This window comes from Mesoplodon densirostris, chromosome 10, assembly GCF_025265405.1.
Source record: "Mesoplodon densirostris isolate mMesDen1 chromosome 10, mMesDen1 primary haplotype, whole genome shotgun sequence".
Classification (NCBI taxonomy): Eukaryota; Metazoa; Chordata; class Mammalia; order Artiodactyla; family Ziphiidae; genus Mesoplodon; species Mesoplodon densirostris.
In genome coordinates, this window is record NC_082670.1 from 78995705 (window position 1) to 79016263 (window position 20559).

The 20559-nt window shown below is 41.9% G+C and overlaps 1 long non-coding RNA gene across 1 annotated transcript; it reads left to right on the forward strand.

The window, feature by feature from the left end:
* The first annotated feature begins 1802 nt into the window (after positions 1 to 1802).
* Positions 1803 to 16261, forward strand: LOC132496666 (uncharacterized). The gene is made up of 4 exons (XR_009533515.1): positions 1803 to 1885; positions 3549 to 3660; positions 15880 to 15962; positions 16199 to 16261. It is a non-coding gene; the product is annotated as an uncharacterized LOC132496666 (long non-coding RNA).
* Positions 16262 to 20559: the final 4298 nt, after the last annotated feature.

Genomic DNA, 20559 nt, shown 5'->3' on the forward strand with positions numbered 1-20559 from the left:
CTACTCTAGCTTTCTTTTGATTTACATTTGCATGGAATATCTTTTTCCATCCCCTCACTTGCAGGCTGTATGTATCCCTAGGTCTGAAGTGGGTCTCTTGTAGACAGCATATATATGGATCTTGTTTTTGTATCCATTCAGCCAGTCTATGTCTTTTGGTTGGAGCATTTAATCCATTTACATTTAAGGTAATTATCGATATGTACGTACCTATTACTATTTTCTTAATTGTTTTGGGTTTGTTATTGTAGGTCTTTTCCTTCTCTTCTGTTTCCTGCCTAGAGAAGTTCCATTAGCATTTTTTTTTTTTTTTTTTTTTAGCCGTACGCGGGCCTTTCACTGTTGTGGCCTCTCCCGCCGCGGAGCACAGGCTCCGGATGCGCAGGCCCAGCGGCCATGGCTCACGGACCCAGCCGCTCCATGGCATGTGGGATCTTCCCGGACCGGGTCACGAACCCGTGTCCCCTGCATCGGCAGGCGGACTCCCAACCGCTGCGCCACCAGGGAAGCCCTCCATTAGCATTTGTTGTAAAGCTGAATTCTCTTAGCTTTTGTTTGTCTGTACAGGTTTTAATTTCTCCATCAAATCTGAATGAGATCCTTGCTGGGGAGAGTAATCTTGGTTGTAGGTTTTTCCTTCTCATCACTTTAAATATGTCCTGCCACTCCCTTCTGGCTTGCAGAGTTTCTGTTGAAAGATCAGCTGTTAACCTTATGGGGTTTCCCTTTTATGTTATTTGTTGCTTTTCCCTTGCTGCTTTTAAATACTTTTTCTTTGAATTTAATTTTTGATAGTTTGATTAATATATCTTGGCATGTTTCTCCTTGGATTTATCCTGTATGGGACTCTCTGTGCTTCCTGGACTTGATTGACTATTTCCTTTCCCATATTAGGGAAGTTTTCAACTATCATCTCTTCAAATATTTTCTCAGTCCCTGTCTTTTTCTCTTCTTCTTCTGGGACCCCTATAATTTGAATGTTTGTGCATTTAATGTTGTCCCATAGGTCTCTGAGACTGTCCTCAATTCTTTTCAATATTTTTTCTTTATTCTTCTCTGTGGTAGTTATTTCCACTATTTTATCTTCCAGGTCACTTATCCATTCTTCTGCCTCAGTTATTCTGCTATTGATTCCTTCTAGAGAATTTTTAATTTCATTTATTGTGTTGTTCATCACTGTTTGTTTGCTCTTTAGTTCTTCTAGACCCTTGTTAAATGTTTCTTGTTTTTTCTCCATTCTGTTTCCAAGATTTTGGATCGTCTTTACTATCATTACTCTGAATTCTTTTTTCAGGTAGACTGCCTATTTCCTCTTCGTTTGTTTGGTCTGGTGGGTTTTTACTTTCCTCCTTCATCTGCTGTGTATTTCTCTGTCTTCTCATTTTGCTTAACTTACTGTGTTTGGGGTCTCCTTTTCGCAGGCTGTAGGTTCATAGTTCCCTATGTTTTTGGTGTCTGCCCCCAGTGGGTAAGGTTGGTTCAGTGGGTTGTGTAGGCTTCCTGGTGGAGGGGACTGGTGCCTGTGTTCTGGTGTGTGAGGCTGGATGTTGTCTTTCTGGTGGGCAGGACCATGTCCAGTGGTGTGTTTTGGGGTGTCTGTGAACTTACTATGATTTTAGGCAGACTCTCTGCCTATGGGTGGGGTTGTGTTCCTGTCTTGCTAGTTGTTTGGCATGGGGTGTGCAGCACTGGAGCTTGCTGGTCATTGAGTGGAGCTGGGTCTTAGCATTGAGATGGAGATCTCTGAGAGAGTTCTCACCTACTGATACTACGTGCGTCCGGGAGGTGTCTGGTGGTCCAATGTCCTGAACTCAGCTCTCCCCACTCAGAGGCTCAGGCCTGACACCCGGCTGGAGCACCAAGACCCTGTCAGCCACACGGCCAGGTATGTGGGGAGTTTCTTGCCTTTTGGGAAGTCTGAGGTTTTCTGCCACTGTTCAATAGGTGTTCTGTAGGAGTTGTTCCACATGTAGATGTTGTTTTGATGTATCTGTGGGGAGGAAAGTGATCTCCACGTCTTACTCCTCCACCATGTTGAAGCTCCTCCTCTCTGTTGGTTCTTTAGAATGTGAACAAGAGCTTTCATTTGTGCCAGGCATTGTGTTATTTAATTCCCACAAGAACCCTCTCAGGTAATTAGTGTTATTATTATGGGCTCCATTTCTCAGATGGGTAGACTGAAGCTGGGATTGGTTAAGTGAGCCAGGATTTGGCTTTAGGATTGTCTGACTCTGAAGGGTAGTCTTTTCGCACTGCTTCCTAAAGTGGAAGTTGGGGTCCCGCCTGGGAGGGATTTACAACAACACACATTTAGAGAGAGACTTACGGGGCCAAATACCCTACTAGGGAAGCCTCTGGAAGCCTCCTCTCCTTGGTCTCATTTCGACTGGGGTGGGGCTGGGAGGTGGGGAGGGGGTGGGGTGGGTCAGGTGGGACCTCTGGGGACTCCCTCAGTCCTCAGTCTTCCCCAGGACACTCCAAAAACTTCTCTGAGGGCTGCGGGCTGCTGGTCTGCTGGTCTGCAACCTCAGAATCTGGGTTTACTGTAAGGGCTCTGGGAAGCCAGTGCAGCAGGGCAGCGACTAGGTCACAGGAGTGCGTCTGGTTGCTGAGTGAGAATGAAAAGAGGGGGATGAGCAGGGAGACCCCAGGGAGTCTTTGGCAGAGGGAGAGCTGGACTAGAGGGCAGTTTCAGCATGAAGAGGAGGGGACAGATTTGAGATCTATTTTGGACTGGAATCAATAGGATTGCCGTGAGGAAAGGGGGAGAGTGGAGGAAGATTTTGGGGGGTTTTGTTGTTGTTGGATGGGTGTGGGGGGGGGAGCCTGAGAGCAGGTGGGAGGTAAGAATCCATTCTGAATAAGCTGTATTTAGATAACTGGATCATACCCAGGTTGAATATAGAAGCTTGGAGCTAGAGGCTAGGTAGCGCTAGAGAAATAAATTTGGGCACAGCTGCATAGAGATGGCCTTTAGTCTCTGGGCCTCTGCTTCATCGTCTTTAAAATGGAGAGATAGTCTCTAAGGTATGAAGTCAAGACCTTCTGTCTCCCTCATCTGGCACCGTCATCTAGTCCCTTCAGTCTGTGGACTGAAATAAAAGCTCACAATGTGAGAGCTGTGAGTTTTGTTTTATTTGGGGATGTACTGAGGACTATAGCCCAGGAGACTGCCTCCCAGATGGGACTGAGGAACTGCTCCGAACACGTAAGAGGGGAGGTCGGCACATACATGATTTTGCAGAAGGGTATGCAGTCCAGCACACATCTTGGTAGAAGGTTACTGCTAGTCATGAGTAGATATTTTAGTTAATGATTTTTAGTGCTTTTCTAAGTATAGTAAGATGCAAGAAATTGGGTTCATAAATTTTTCTCTTGAAACTATTTATTTGAAGGCCTGTTTCACCAGTTTCCTCAGAGCATAGAGTGCCTCATTGTCAGTCTCTGTCCTGAACACCTTTCAGGGTACATTGATGGTCAGAGACTGCAGTGGCTAATGACTCAATACTTGTAGAGCACGATGGTGAGCAACATTCTCTACTTGGCAGGTCCTTGGCAGGAGACCCCAGCACTTTCCAGACAGCCATGGCATCCCTGGGAAATCCCTGAATTTGAGATGTCAGCCCTCATGGATTCCTGGGTTCTACTCAGAATGAAAATGTGAGTCAGTTCTCCCACCACTCCCATCTGTCCCACCATCCAGCACTAAAAGATTTCAAGATTGGGAATTCCCTGGCAGTCCAGTGGTTAGAGCTCCACACTCCACTTCAGGGGCATGGGTTCAATCCCTGGTTGGGGAACTAAGATCCCGCAAGCCATTCAGCATGGCCAAAAAAAAAAAAAAAAAAAGACTTCAGGATTAAAATTACAAAGCAAAAGGAGACATCTAGGTAAGGGAACAGTGACCCAAAGAGAAGCCAGAATTCTGTTCTTTGATCTAGACAAAGGACAGAATTCTTGGGCTGTATTTACACAGAGATCCCAAAAAGCCAGGAACCCTGAGTCCATGCAGCTAGTCTGGCCAGTTTAGTCAGGAAGGCCGTGGCGACTCCAGAGGACTCAGCTGGCCTCAGGTGAGAATTTCCTTTTAAAATAATGACTGTGGACATTTCAGACACATTGAGTATCTACATCAGTATATGTGCTTTCCTTTTAAACTTTATAAATGGCCAGTTTGGAAAAGCTAGTCATAATTTTATGTTTCGGAGTAAAAAGAACAAAAGATGGAAATGCTGAATTTTATTTTATTTTATCATTAGTTTTTTAATAAACTTATTTTTTTTTTTTTGATGTTTGGGTCTTTGTTGCTGCGTGCGGGCTTTCTCTAGTTGCAGCGAGTGGCAGGGCTACTCTTCGTTGCGGTGCACAGACTCGTCATTGCAGTGGCTTCTCTTGTTGCGGAGCACGGGCTCTAGGTGCGCGGGCTTCAGTAGTTGTGGCATGGGGGCTTCAGTAGTTGTGGCATGCGGGCTTCAGTAGTTGTGGCACGTGGGCTCAGTAGTTGTGGCTCACGGGCTCTAGAGCACAGGCTCAGTAGTTGTGGTGCACGGGCTCAGTTGCTCTGAAGCACTTGGGATCTTCCCGGACCGGGGCTTGAACCCGTGTCCCCTGCATTGGCAGAGGGATTCTTAACCACTGCGCCACCAGGGAAGTACCAGAAGTACTGAATTTTAAATCCATTATCTTTTTAAAGCCACTCTACATTTATATGCTCGCTGGATTTTACAGAAAGGGATTGGAAAGTGTAAGTTGGCCAACTAGGCCACTTTCCTCTTGGAATTAAATCTTCCCAAAGTTCCAGGAACATGTGTCCTCCAGTCTCTTTGGGTTGTCAGTCATCAGAAAGTCCTTTATCCAAAGTTTTCGATCTCCACAGGCTTGACCAATTTTTTTTTGTGGTGCGCCTTTTTTGTTTGTTTGTATTTTGTCATTGCAAGCAAGGTTTATTAAGGAGGACTTCTCGCTCCTCCATCTTTTTAGGTGTAACTTAAACACAGTAAAATGCACATTTCCACCACCCCAGAAAGTTCTCTCATGTCTCCTCTTAAGTAATTCCCCACACATCACCTCACAGGCAAACACAGATCTGGTTTCCATAGTCATATTTCTGTTGGCCTGTTTTAGAACTTGAAACAAATGGAGTTATACACCGTGTGCTCTTGTGTCTGGCTTATTTAGCTCAGCAAAATGTTACTGAGATTGATTCATCCATGTTAAGTATTAATAATTTACTCCTCTTTTTTTTCTCATAAATTTTTCTCTTGAGAGATCTTAAGACTCACAAGAAAAACAAAAATACAAAGAGTGTGCAAGAGTTTTCATATACCTTCCGTCCAGCTTTGCCCAATGGTAATATTTTATATAACCATAGTACGTTGTCAAAACCCAGAATTAACATTAGTTCAATACTATTAACTCAGGTAGACACTTTATTCAGCTTTCACAAATTTTTGTATGCATTTGTGTGTGTGTGTGTGTAGTACTATGGAATTTTATCATATGTACAAATTCATGTAACCACCAGCACAATCAGAATACAGAATTTTTCCATCACTACAGAGAAACTCCCTCATGTTACCTCATAGATACACCTTCTCCAACCCCTAACTCCTGGTAACCACTGATCTCTTCTCAAACACTATAATTTGTTATTTCATGGAATCATGCAATATGTAACTCTTTGTGATTGACTATTGTCACTCAGCCTAATGCCCCAAGATCGGTGCAAGTAGTTGCATGTATCAACATTTCATTGTTTTTTATTGCTGAACAGCTGTGTGGCTATATCAGTTTATCCATTCATCCACTGAAGGACTTCTGGGTTGTATTCAGTTTTAGCTATTTCCAATACAGCTCCTGTGAACATTGGTTTACAGGTTTTTGTGTGAACATAAATTTTCATTTCTTTAGATATCCAGCAGTATGATTGTATGTTAAGTGTATGTTTAACTTTTAAGAAATTGCCATACTGTTCTTCCAGAGTGGCTGTACCATTTTAGGGTCCCTCCAGCAATGTAGGAGACATCCAGTTGCTCTGGAGTCGTTGCCAGCACCTGATATTGTCAATAATTTTTATTTCAGACATTCTAATAGATGTATAGTGGTATCCCTCGTGATTTTGATTTGCATTTCCCTAATATTTAATGATGTTGAACACCTTTCTACATACTTACTTGCCATCCATCTTTGGTGAAGTGTCTGTTCAAAACTTTTGCTCATATTCTAATTAGATTGTTTTATATAGTGATAAAATATGAATAACGTAAAATTTACCAGTTTAACCATTAAAAAATAAATTTATTTTATTTTATTTTATTTATTTTGGGCTGCATTGGGTCTTCGTTGCTGAGCACGGGCTTTCTCTAGTTGAGGCGAGCGGGGCTACTCTTCGTTGAGGTGCGTGGGCTTCTCATTGCAGTGGCTTCTCTTGTTGCGGAGCACGGGCTCTAGGTGCGTAGGCTCAGTAGTTGTGGCACACAGGCTTAGTTGCTCTGCGGCATGTGGGATCTTCCCGGACCAGGGCTCGAACCCGTGTCCCCTGCACTGGCAGGTGGATTCTTAACCACTGTGCCACCAGGGAAGTCCCTTAACCATTTTCAAGTGTACAGTTCAGTGGCATTAAATACTTTCACACTGCTGTTCAATTACCACCACCATCCATCTCCAGAACTTTTTCATTTTCCCAAAAGGAGACTCCCTATCCCACTTCTGAGCAAAATATCTTTTATAATTTTTTCATATTTTATTCCAATATATCCATATACACTTTGTTTTATATTTTAGTTTAAATTTCAAACATGTTTTGAATAGGAAATTCATCCCATTGCAGGAAAAAAAATTCAAGTAGTTCAGAAAGGTACGAAGTAATCGTCCTTCCTGCTCCTGAACCTCAGTTACGCTGCCTCCGCCTCCTGCCTTCTCATTTCTTCTGTTTACAGAGAACGGCTATTTATGTATAAGCTCTTTCTTTACACAAATGTTAGGTTTTTAAAAATATTGTTTTAATGAGCATATAGTTAAATTAAGTGTGTGTGTGTGTGTGTGTGTGTGTGTGTGTGTGTTTCTAAGCTGGTATAGATTTGGGTAATGACAGCCACAATCAGCATACACAATGGCTCTATGACCCCCAAAACTCCCCCTGGCCATCCTTGTGACACCACACCCTCCATCCCTAGTGCCTGACATCCCCTAATCTGTATCTCTGTTGCCACACTATTGCCTTTTCCAGAATGTTATATAAATGCAATCACACAGTATGTAACTTTTTGAGACTGGCTTCTTTCACTCAACACAATGCCTTTGGGATTCATCTGTGTTGTCACATGTATGGATAGTCCATTCTTTTTTATTGCGAGTAGTATTCTGTTTTATGCACGCACCACAGTTTGTTCATTTGTTTACCTGTTAAAGGACATTTTAGTTGTTTCCAGTTTTTGGTGATGATGAATAGAGTTAATATAAAATTTTTGTGCAGAATTTTGTATGAACATACATTCTCATTTCTCTACCATGCGATATGGGGATTGCTGGGTCATATGCAAGTGTATATTTAACTTCTAAGAGACTGTCAAACTGTTTTCTGGAGTACCATTTTGTATTCTCAACAACAGTGTATGAGAGTCCCAGTTGTTCCACATCCTCACCAACTCTTGATGTTATAATTTGTTTGTTTTTGTTTTTTGCCTTTCTAATGGGTGTGCAGTGATATCTCATCATGGTTTTGATTTTCATTTCCCTAATGGCTAATGATGTTAAGTATCTCTTCGTTTGCTTATTGGCCATTTGTATATCATCTTTGGTAAAATGTCTGTTTAAGTCTTTGCCCATTTTTTCTTGGGTTGTTTGTTTTCTTAAGGTTGAGTTTTATATGTGTGTGTGTGTGTGTGTGTGTGTATGTGTATATTCTGGATATAAGCCCTACGTTGAATATGCGATTTGCAAATACAGTCATCCCTTGGTATGTGCGAGGGGATTGTTTCCAGAACCTCTCCCATCCTGAGGTTACCTAAATTTGTGAATGCTCAAGTCCCTTATAGTAATGAGATAGGCTAGGACCTGGGATCTGGGACCCTCTACTGGAGTGCTTGCACCTGGACAAACGTCTCCTTTGGCAATAAAATACAAAGAAAGTATAAGGGACTAAAAATAACCGCATGCATGTGTGCAGTTGGGGCAAAGTGTGAACAACAAGATGCAAAAAGACCAAAACCCAACTGCCACTTCTGAGGTGCCCAGAGCAAAAGCAGGGTACCCTGATGGTCCCTGCACACAGCACCACCCAGGGGGTGGGCAGAGCATCTAAGCCCGCCCGCCTCTAGCCTCACCCCATTTAAGGAAGCAGCTCGCCACCGCCTCGGGGAGTGAGCAAGGGTAGCTCTGACTTGTTCTCACTCCCTCGTGCTGCAGCCCGAGCCCCCAGTACAGCCTTGCCCGAATTCCTTGTCCGGCCTCTTATCAATTTCTAACAGTAGGACCTCTGACACTGTCCTCTGTTGGTTGAATCTGCAGGTGTGGAATCTGCGGATACTGAGGGCCCACTGTATTTTCTCCCAGTCTGTGACATATCTCTTCATTCTTTCAACACTGTCTTTCAGAGAAAAGGTTTAAATTTTGATGAAATTCAATTTACCAAAATTTTCTTTTATGGTTCATGTTTTGGTGTCATGTCTAAGAACTCTGCCTAACACCAGGTTGTAAAGCTTTTCTTTAATGTTTTTCTACTACTGTTTTATAGTTTTACGTTTAGCTCTATGGTCCATTTTGAGTTAATTTTTGTATAAGGTGTGAGGTTTAGGTCCAGAGTTTTTTTACATATGGAAGTCCAGTTGTTTAAATACTGTTTGGTAAAAAGACCATCTTTCATCCATTGAATTGCCTTTGCACCTTTGTGCAAAAATCAGTTGGTTGTTTTGAGTGGTTTCTGGTTTTGGACTCTGTTCTGTTTCATTGATCTCTGTGTCTATCCCTTTTTCAGTATTACACTGTCTTATTTACTGCAGCTGTACAGTAATTTTTTAAATCAAGTAATGTGAGTCTTCCAGCATTTCCTTTTCAAAGTTGTTTTACAATCAGCTTAACTGCAGCTACAAAAAAAAAATCTTGATAGAATTTTGATTGGGATAGTTTTTTTTTTTAATTTTACAAATTTAATCAGTTATACATATACATATGTTCCCATATCCCCTCCCTTTTGCGTCTCCCTCCCACCCTCCCAATCCCACCCCTCCAGGCGGTTACAAAGAACCGAGCTGATCTCCCTGTGCTATGCGGCTGCTTCCTGCTAGCTATCTACCTTAAGTTTGGTAGTGTATATATGTCCATGCCGCTCTTTCACTTTGTCACAGCTTACCCTTCCCCCTCCCCATATCCTCAAGTCCATGCTCTAGTAGGTCTGTGTCTTTATTCCTGTCTTACCCCTATGTTCTTCATGACATTTTTTTTCTTAAATTCCATATATATGTGTCAGCATACAGTATTTGTCTTTCTCTTTCTGACTTACTTCACTCTGTATGACAGACTCTAGGTCCATCCACCTCATTACAAATAGCTCAATTTCATTTCTTTTTATGGCTGAGTAATATTCCATTGTATATATGTGCCACATCTTCTTTACCCATTCATCCGATGATGGACACTTTGGTTGTTTCCATCTCCGGGCTATTGTAAATAGGGCTGCTATGAACATTTTGGTACATGTCTCTTTTTGAATTATGGTTTTCTCAGGGTATATGCCCAGTAGTGGGATTGCTGGGTCATATGGTAGTTCTATTTGTAGTTTTTTAAGGAACCTCCATACCGTTCTCCATAGTGGCTGTACCAATTCACATTCCCACCAGCAGTGCAAGAGTGTTCCCTTTTTTCCACACCCTCTCCAGCATTTATTGTTTCTAGATTTTTTGATGATGGCCATTCTGACTGGTGTGAGATGATATCTCATTGTAGTTTTGATTTGCATTTCTCTAATGAGTAAAGATGTTGAGCATCCTTTCATGTGTTTGTTGGCAGTCTGTATATCTTCTGTGGAGAAATGTCTATTTAGGTCTTCTGCCCATTTTTGGATTGGGTTGTTTGTTTTTTTGCTATTGAGCTGCATGAGCTGCTTATAAATTTTGGAGATTAATCCTTTGTCAGTTGCTTCATTTGCAAATATTTTCTCCCATTCTGAGGGTTGTCTTTTCGTCTTGTTTATGGTTTCCTTTACTGTGCAAAAGCTTTGAAGTTTCATTAGGTCCCATGTGTTTATTTTTGTCTTTATTTCCATTTCTCTAGGAGGTGGGTCAAAAAAGATCTTGCTGTGATTTATGTCATAGAGTGTTCTGCCTATGTTTTCCTCTAGGGGTTTGATAGTGTCTGGCCTTACATTTAGGTCTTTAATCCATTTTGAGCTTATTTTTGTGTATGGTGTTAGGGAGTGATCTAATCTCATACTTTTACATGTCCCTGTCCAGTTTTCCCAGCACCACTTATTGAAGAGACTGTCCTTTCTCCACTGTACATTCCTGCCTCCTTTATCAAAGATAAGGTGACCATATGTCCGTGGGTTTATCTCTGGGCTTTCTATCCTGTTCCATTGATCTATATTTCTGTTTTTGTGCCAGTACCATACTGTCTTGATTACTGTAGCTTTGTAGTATAGTCTGAAGTCAGGGAGCCTGATTCCTCCAGCTCCATTTTTCGTTCTCAAGATTGCTTTGGCTATTCGGGGTCTTTTGTGTTTCCATACAAATTGTGAAATTTTTTGTTCTAGTTCTGTGAAAAATGCCATTGGTAGTTTGATAGGGATTGCATTGAATCTGTAGATTGCTTTGGGTAGTAGAGTCATTTTCACAATGTTGATTCTTCCAATCCAAGAACATGGTACATCTCTCCATCTATTTGTATCATCTTTAATTTCTTTCATCAGTGTCTTATAATTTTCTGCATACAGATCTTTTGTCTCCTTAGGTAGGTTTATTCCTAGATATTTTATTCTTTTTGTTGCAATGGTAAATGGGAGTGTTTCCTTGATTTCACTTTCAGATTTTTCATCATTAGTATATAGGAATGCCAGAGATTTCTGTGCATTAATTTTGTATCCTGCAACTTTACCAAATTCATTGATTAGCTCTAGTAGTTTTCTGGTAGCATCTTTAGGATTCTCTATGTGTAGTATCATGTCATCTGCAACGAGTGACAGCTTTACTTCTTCTTTTCCGATTTGGATTCCTTTTATTTCCTTTTCTTCTCTGATTGCTGTGGCTAAAACTTCCAAAACTATGTTGAATAAGAGTGGTGAGAGTGGGCAACCTTGTCTTGTTCCTGATCTTAGTGGAAATGGTTTCAGTTTTTCACCATTGAGGACGATGCTGGCTGTGGGTTTGTCATATATGGCCTTTATTATGTTGAGGAAAGTTCCCTCTATGCCTACTTTCTGCAGGGTTTTTATCATAAATGGGTGTTGAATTTTGTCGAAAGCTTTCTCTGCATCTATTGAGATGATCATATGGTTTTTCTCCTTCAGTTTGTTAATATGGTGTATCACGTTGATTGATTTGCGTATATTGAAGAATCCTTGCATTCCTGGAATAAACCCCACTTGATCATGGTGTATGATCCTTTGAATGTGCTGTTGGATTCTGTTTGCTAGTATTTTGTTGAGGATTTTTGCATCTATGTTCATCAGTGATATTGGCCTGTAGTTTTCTTTCTTTGTGACATCCTTGTCTGGTTTTGGTATCAAGGTGATGGTGGCCTCATAGAATGAGTTTGGGAGTGTTCCTCCCTCTGCTATATTTTGGAAGAGTTTCAGAAGGATAGGTGTTAGCTCTTCTCTAAATGCTTGATAGAATTCCCCTGTGAAGCCATCTGGTCCTGGGCTTTTGTTTGTCGGAAGATTTTTTATCACAGTTTCAATTTCAGTGCTTGTGATTGGTCTGTTCATATTTTCTATTTCTTCCTGATTCAGTCTTGGCAGGTTGTGCATTTCTAAGAATTTGTCCATTTCTTCCAGGTTGTCCATTTTATTGGCATAGAGTTGCTTATAGTAATCTCTCATGATCTTTTGTATTTCTGCAGTGTCAGTTGTTACTTCTCCTTTTTCATTTCTAATTCTATTGATTTGAGTCTTCTCCCTTTTTTTCTTGATGAGTCTGGCTAATGGTTTATCAATTTTGTTTATCTTCTCAAAGAACCAGCTTTTAGTTTTATTGATCTTTGCTATCATTTCCTTCATTTCTTTTTCATTTATTTCTGATCTGATTTTTATGATTTCTTTCCTTCTGCTAACTTTGGGATTTTTTTTTTTTTTTTTTTTTTTTTTTTTTTTTGCGGTATGTGGGCCACTCACTGCTGTGGCCTCTCCCGTTGCGGAGCACAGGCTCTGGATGCGCATGCCCAGCGGCCATGGCTCACGGGCCCAGCTGCTCCGCGGCATATGGGATCCTCCCAGACCGGGGCACGAACCCGTATCCCCTGCATCGGCAGGCGGACTCTCAACCACTGCGCCACCAGGGAGGCCCTTTGGGATGTTTTTGTTCTTCTTTCTCTAATTGCTTTAGGTGCAAGGTTAGGTTGTTTATTCGAGATGTTTCCTGTTTCTTAAGGTGGGATTGTATTGCCATAAACTTCCCTCTTAGAACTGCTTTTGCTGCATCCCATAGGTTTTGGGTCGTCGTGTCTCCATTGTCATTTGTTTCTAGGTATTTTTTAATTTCCTCTTTGATTTCTTCAGTGATCACTTCGTTATTAAGTAGTGTATTGTTTAGCCTCCATGTGTTTGTATGTTTTACAGCTCTTTTCCTGTAATTGATATCTAGTCTCATAGCATTGTGGTCAGAAAAGATACTTGATACAATTTCAATTTTCTTAAATTTACCAAGGCTTGATTTGTGACCCAAGATATGATCTATCCTGGAGAATGTTCCATGAGCACTTGAGAAAAATGTGTATTCTGTTGTTTTTGGATGGAATGTCCTATAAATATCAATTAAGTCCATCTTGTTTAATGTATCATTTAAAGCTTGTGTTTCCTTATTTATTTTCATTTTGGATGACCTGTCCATTGGTGAAAGTGGGGTGTTAAAGTCCCCTACTATGATTGTGTTACTGTCGATTTCTCCTTTTATGGCTGTTAATATTTCCCTTATGTATTGGGGTGCTCCTATGTTTGGTGCATAAATATTTACAATTGTTATATCTTCTTCTTGGATCGATCCCTTGATCATTATGTAGTGTCCTTCTTTGTCTCTTCTAGTAGTCTTTATTTTAAAGTCTATTTTGTCTGATATGAGAATTGCTACTCCAGCTTTCTTTTGGTTTCCATTTGCATGGAATATCTTTTTCCATCCCCTTACTTTCAGTCTGTATGTGTCTCTAGGTCTGAAGTGGGTCTCTTGTAGACAGCATATATATGGGTCTTGTTTTTGTATCCATTCAGCCAGTCTGTGTCTTTTGGTGGGAGCATTTAGTCCATTTACATTTAAGGTAATTATTGATATGTATGTTCCTATTCCCATTTTCTTAATTGTTTTGGGTTCGTTATTGTAGTTCTTTTCCTTCTGTTGTGTTTCTTGCCTAGAGAAGTTCCTTTAGCATTTGTTGTAAAGCTGGTTTGGTGGTGCTGAATTCTCTCAGCTTTTGCTTGTCTGTAAACATTTTGATTTCTCCATCAAATCTGAATGAGATCCTTGCTGGGTAGAGTAATCTTGGTTGCAGGTTTTTCTCCTTCATCACTTTAATTATGTCCTGCCACTCCCTTCTGGCTTGTAGAGTTTCTGCTGAGAGATCAGCTGTTATCCTGATGGGGATTCCCTTGTGTGTTATTTGTTGTTTTTGCCTTGCTGCTTTTAATATGATTTCTTTGTGTTTAATTTTTGACAGTTTGATTAATATGTGTCTTGGTGTATTTCTCCTTGGATTTATTCTGTATGGGACTCTCTGTGCCTCCTGGACTTGATTAACTATTTCCTTTCCCATATTAGGGAAGTTTTCAACTATAATCTCTTCAAATATTTTCTCAGTCCCTTTCTTTTTCTCTTCTTCTTCTGGAACCCCTATAATTCGAATGTTGGTGCGTTTAATGTTGTCCCAGAGGTCTCTGAGACTGTCCTCTGTTCTTTTCATTCTTTTTTCTTTATTTTGCTGTGCAGCAGTTATTTCCACTATTTTATCTTCCACCTCACTTATCCGTTCTTCTGCCTCAGTTATTCTGCTATTGATCCCATCTAGAGTATTTTTTATTTCATTTATTGTGTTTTTAATCGATGCTTGATTCATCTTTAGTTCTTCTAGGTCCTTGTTAACTGTTTCTTGCATTTTGTCTATTCTATTTCCAAGATTTTGGATCATCTTTACCATCATTATTCTGAATTCTTTTTCAGATAGACTGCCTATTACCTCTTCATTTGTTAGGTCTGGTGGGTTTTTATCTTGCTCCTTCTCCTGCTGTGTGTTTTTCTGTCTTCTCATTTTGCTTATGTTACTGTGTTTGGGGTCTCCTTTTTGCAGGCTGCAGGTTCGTAGTTCCCGTTGTTTTTGGTGTCTGTCCCCAGTGGCTAAGGTTGGTTTAGTGGGTTGTGTAGGCTTCTTGGTGGAGGGGACTACTGCCTGTGTTCTGGTGGATGAGGCTGGATCTTGTCTTTCTGGTGGGCAGGTCCACGTCTGGTGGTGTGTTTTGGGGTGTCTGCGGACTTTTTATGATTTTAGGCCACCTCTCTGCTAATGGGTGGCGTTGTGTTCCTGTCTTGCTAGTTGTTTGGCATAGGGTGTCCAGCACTGTAGCTTGCTGGTCGTTGAGTGAAGCTGGGTGCTGGTGTTGAGATGGAGATCTCTGGAAGATTTTCGCCGTTTGATATTATGTGGAGCTGGGAGGTCTCTTGTGGACCAGTGTCCTGAAGTTGGCTCTCCCACCTCAGAGGCACAGCACTGACTCCTGGCTCCTCAATTTGGGATGATTTGTTGTCTACTCATGTATTCCACAGATGCAGGGTACATCAAGTTGATTGTGGAGCTTTAATCCGCTGCTTCTGAGGCTGCTGGGAGAGGTTTCCCTTTCTCTTCTTTGTTCTCACAGCTCCTGGGTCTCAGCTTTGGATTTGGCCCCGCCTCTGCGTGCAGGTCGCCGGAGGGCGTCTGTTCTTCGCTCAGACAGGACAGGGTTAAAGGAGCAGCCTCTTCGGGTGCTCTGGCTCACTCAGGCCCGGCGGGAGGGAGGGGCACGGAGTGCGGGGTGAGCCTGCAGCGGCAGAGGTCGGCGTGACGTTGCACCAGCCCGAGGCGCGCCGTGCGTTCTCTCAGGGAAGCCGCCCCTGGATCCCGGGACCCCGGCAGTGGCGGGCTGCACAGGCTCCCGGAAGGGCGGTGTGGACAGTGACCTGCGCTCGCACACAGGCTTCTTGGCGGCGGCAGCAGCAGCCCCAGCGTCCACGCCCGTCACTGGGCTCCGCGCTTTCAGCCGCGACTCGCGCCTGTCTCTCTGATTGGGATAGTTTTGAATCTATAGAACATTTTGGAAAGAACTGGTATCCCATTTACTTCAGTCTTCTTTGATTTTTTTCATCAGACTTTTGTAGTTTTCAGTATACAGATCTTACACATAGTTTATTAGATTTATGCCTAAGATTTTCTGTCCTTTTTAGGCTATTGTAAATGTTATGTTTTAAAAATTTTGGTTTCTGGTAATTTACTGATAGTTTACAGAAATGCAGTTGATTTTCAGGTTTTGACATAATGTCCTGCAACCTTGCTAAACTCATTTGTTATTTCTAGAAGATTTTTTTGTAGATTCCATGGGATTGTCTGCTTGGACAATTATGTTGTCTGTGAAAGAGATAATTTTATTTCTATCTTTCTAATATTTATGTCTTTTGTTTCTTTTTCTTGCCTTTTTTGCTGGCCTTCTAGTATCCATGTTGAATAGGAGTGGTGAGAAGGAACATCTTCGCTTTGTTCCCCATCTTAGAGGAAAAGCATTCAATCTTTTACCAGTAAGTGTGATGTTTGTTTTAATTTTTTTGTAGAGATCCTTATTCAGGAGAAGGAAGTTCCCTTTGTTTCTAATTTACTGAGTTCTTTTATCCTAAATGGCCATTGAATTTTGTTACATGCCTTTTCTGCATCAATTTATATGATCATTTGATTTTTCTTCTTTAGTTTGTTAACATTGTGGATTACATTGATTGATTTTTTAAAAATATTTATTTATTATGTATTTTATTTTTAGTTTGCCTGCGTCGGGTCTTAGTTGTGGCACCCGGGATCTTCGTTGTGGCACGCAGTATCTTTAGTCGTGGCATGCAGGCTTCCTAGTTGTGGCATGCATGCGGGACCAAGTTCCCTGACCAGGGATCGAACCTGGGCCCCCTGCATTGGGAGTATGGAGACTTACCTACTGGACCACCATGGAAGTCCCTACATTGATTGATTTTTAAATATTGAACCAATATTGCATTTCTGGTATACACTCTGCTTGGTCACAGTGGGATATATGTACGTACATATACACATACGCACACACATCTATATTGCTGGATTTTGATTTGCTAATTTTTGTTGAGGAGATTTCTATGTTTATGAAAGATAATTGGTCTATAGTTTTCTTCTGTTGTCTGATTTTGGTATCAGGGTAATGGTGGCCTCAAAATGAGTTGGGAAGTGTTCCCTCCTCTTCTGTTTTCTGAACGAGGTTGTGTAGAGTTGGTTTTATTTCTTCTTTAAATGTTTGGTAGAATTTATATTTGAAAACATCCAGAGGTTTCTTTTTTATGGAGTTTTTTTTTATATAAGATTTTTTTTTATAATTTAATCATTCAACAATTTAAATATATATATATAGATTTATTTATGGCTGCTTCAGGTCTTAGTTGCAGCACACAGGACCTTTCATTGCGGCACGCAGGCTTCTCTCTAGTTGCAGTGCGTGGGCTCTGTATTTGCAGCACACAGGCTCTCTAGTAGTGGCGCATGGGCTCAGTAGTTGCCCTGCTGCATGTGGCATCTTAATTCTCTGACTAGGGATTGAACCCATGTCCCCGGCATTGGAAGGCGGATTCTTAACCACTGGACTACCAGGGAAGTACCTTTTTTATGGAGCTTTTATTTATATATTTTTTTAATTTTAAAAAATATTTATTTATTTATTTATTTTTGGCTGCCTTGGGTCTCTGTTGCTGCACATGGGCTTTCTCTAGTTGTGGTGAGCGGGGGCTACTCTTTTTTTTTTTTTTTTTTTTTTGCGGTACGCGGGCCTCTCACTGTCGTGGCCTCTCCCGTTGCGGGCTCCAGACGTGCAGGCTCAGCGGCCATGGCTCACGGGCCCAGCCACTCCGCGGCATGTGGGATCTTCCCGGACCGGGGCATGAACCCCTGTGCCCTGCATTGGCAGGTGGACTCTCAACCATTGCGCCACCAGGGAAGCCTGGGGGCTACTCTTTGTTACAGTGTGTGGGCTTCTCATTGCAGTAGCTTCTCTTGTCGTGGAGCATGGGCTCTAGGCGCGTGAGCTTCAGTAGTTGTGGCATGTGGGCTCAGTAGTTGTGGCTCGTGGGCTCTAGAGCGCAGGCTCAGTAGTTGTGGCACATGGGCTTAGTTGCTCCGTGGCACATGGGATCTTCCCAGACCAGGGATCAAACCCCTGTCCCCTGCATTGGCAGGGGGATTCTTAACCATTGCCCCACCAGGGAAGTCCCTTTACAGAGCTTTTAACTACAAATTCTATTTCTTTAATGAATATAGGATTATTCAGGTTATCTTTTTATTCTTGGGTAAATTTCAGTTGTTTTTATTTTTCAAGGAATAAGTCCATTTCATCTAAGTTGCCAAATTTATATATGTTGATTAGTTCACAAAATTCACTATTAAAGTCTGTGGGGTCTGTAGTGATATCCCCTTTTTCATTCCTGAAATTAGTAACCAGTGTCTTTTTTTTTAATTTTATAAATTTATTTATTTTTAATTTTTATTTTTGGCTGTGTTGGGTCTTTGTTGCTGTTTGCGGGCTTTCTCTGGTTGCGGTGAGTGGGGACTACTCTTCGTTGTGGTGTGCGGGCTTCTCATTGCAGTGGCTTCTCTTGTTGTGGAGCATGGGCTCTAGGCGCGCGGGCTTCAGTGGTTGCGGCATGTGGGCTCAGTAGTTGTGGCACGTGAGCTCTAGAGCACAGGCTCAGTAGTTGTGGCACACGGGCTTGGTTCCCGAAGGGTTTACTGTCATGGCCACTTTAGGCCTCCTCCCTGCTCCCTGGCCTGCTTTCAACAGGGTGGTCATACACCCTACAGGGTACTATGACCCTCTTGCTCTGGACCTGCCAGGAGCCTTTGAGGAGTTGAGAGAAGTTTGGAAAAGTGGGAAGAGGGCTGAACTGGGAAAAGGCCCAGGTGCCAGGCCCGTCTGGGGGCCCTTGGTGCCTGGCCAATTTGGAGTCACTGAGCTTTTTAGAGTCCTGTCCTCTGCTCCGTAACAGCCCTGTCATGTCTGTGCTGCCTGCCTTGGGGTGATCAAAGGTGATAAGTTGACTAGGAACTAAAAGCAAATGAAGAGAAATGTGAGAATGACTATAGTTAGCATTTATTTATTGAGCAGGTACTCTGTGCTTGGCACTGTGCCAGGTATTTACGTATATCTTATTGAATGTAATCCTCCCTCACAACACCTCTCAGAGGTGGTTATTATTATTAAGAAATTTATTTATTTGGATAGATGATATACTGTGTACAAAATTCAAAGGATATAAAGATTTTACTGTGAGTCTCTAATCGAATAATTCAGGCAAATTAATATAGAGATAAAGCAAATATGGTAAATGGTAACAGTTGTAGAATCTCAGTGGTGAGCATGTGGGAATTCATTGCACTATTCTTTAAACTTTTATGTATGTTTGAAAGTTTCTCATCATAAATTTGGGGGGAGGGCAAGTGAGTCTCCCCCCATCCCCATCTCTCTTATGAATTTTTCTCCCAGGAGGCAAGCACCGTTAGTAGTTTCCTGCTTCTCCTTCCAGAGATACTCAGATTTTATGAGTGTGTTCGCACAAACTTGCATGCACATATATCAGTGCCTTAGGTTACATCTGGCATTGCATTGATAGTCTTCAGTTTTTGGAAGCTTTAGAAGCGTAGCTGCCTAGGAAAGGCCATCCAGGTGAATTCCCACAGTCCCTTTCCCAGGGGTTGGAGACTATTTTGTTCCCCAGTCTCACCCCTAGAGGATGCCCTCCTCCACTCGACTGGAAGCAGCAAGTGGCAGAAGGTGCAGAAAGGACAGTATCAGGGCCGCTGCCATGTGACTCAGGAAATGGGGGGCCTCCAAACGTATAAATACTTTTGTTCTCTGGCCTTAGCCACATTTTTTGTGGGAAGGAAAGCTCAGACGCTGAGCTCACAGTTTGGCTTTGCAGTAGCAAAGGGAAAGGTTGCTCAGAAAGCTTCACCCACATGCTGTACCGTGAACTTTTAAAGGATAAATAAAACCCCCCATTTCCGGGCACAAGAAACACTTCATTCCATCCCAGACATTTTGATGTTGATTACTTGACTAGACTTAGAAAATTCATTTTTGACCAAAGGAAAGCCGTTTTGTTTAATACATTAGAGCTTCTTTATAACACTGGGGTTGGAAGGTGTCTGTGAATTAATAACACCAGTCTTATTCTATGGCTGGTTGTTACATAATTTAGGGAGACAAGTTTTCACCACATTATCTCAGGATCTGTGAAAAAATGAACTGTATTATAATAGTGAGTATATAACTTTAAAAATTTATTTATTTTTATTTTTTTAAATATCTTTATTGGAATATAATTGCTTTACAATGTTGTGTTAGTTTGTGCTGTATAACAGAGTGAATAAGCCATATGTATACATATATCCCCATATCCCCTCCCTCTTGAGTCTCCCTCCCACCCTCCTTATCCCTCCCCTCTAGGTCGTCACAAAGCATCGAGCTGATCTCCCTGTGCTGTGCAGCAGCTTCCCACTAGCCTTGCATTTTACATTTGATGGTGTATATGTGTCAGTGCTACTCTCTCACTTCGTCCCAGCTTCACCTATGAGTCCTCAAGTCCATTCTCTACGTCTGCATCTTAATTCCTGCCCTGCCACTAGGTTCATCAGTACCGTTTTTTTAAGATTCCATATATGTGCATTAGCATCTGGTATTTGTTCTCCTCTTTCTGACTTACTTCACTCTGTATGACAGACTCTAGTTCCATCCACCTCACTACAAATAACTCAATTTTGTTCCTTTGTAATAAATTTGTAATAAATTAGGTGCCCATATGTGCATGGGTTTATCTCTGGGCATTCTATCCTGATGTTTTATTAATATTGACTATGTACAGTAACTTGAAGTAGACTATAAATTTTTGCCATTAAGAATGTGTCTAGAGCTTCCCTGGTGGCGCAGTGGTTGAGAGTCTGCCTGCCAATGCAGGGGACACGGGTTCGTGCCCCAGTTCGGGAGGATCCCACATGCCGCGGAGCAGCTGGGCCCGTGAGCCATGGCCGCTGGACCTGCACGTCCAGAGCCTGTACTCCGCAATGGGAGAGGCCACAACAGTGAGAGGCCCGCGTACCGCAAAAAAAAAAAAA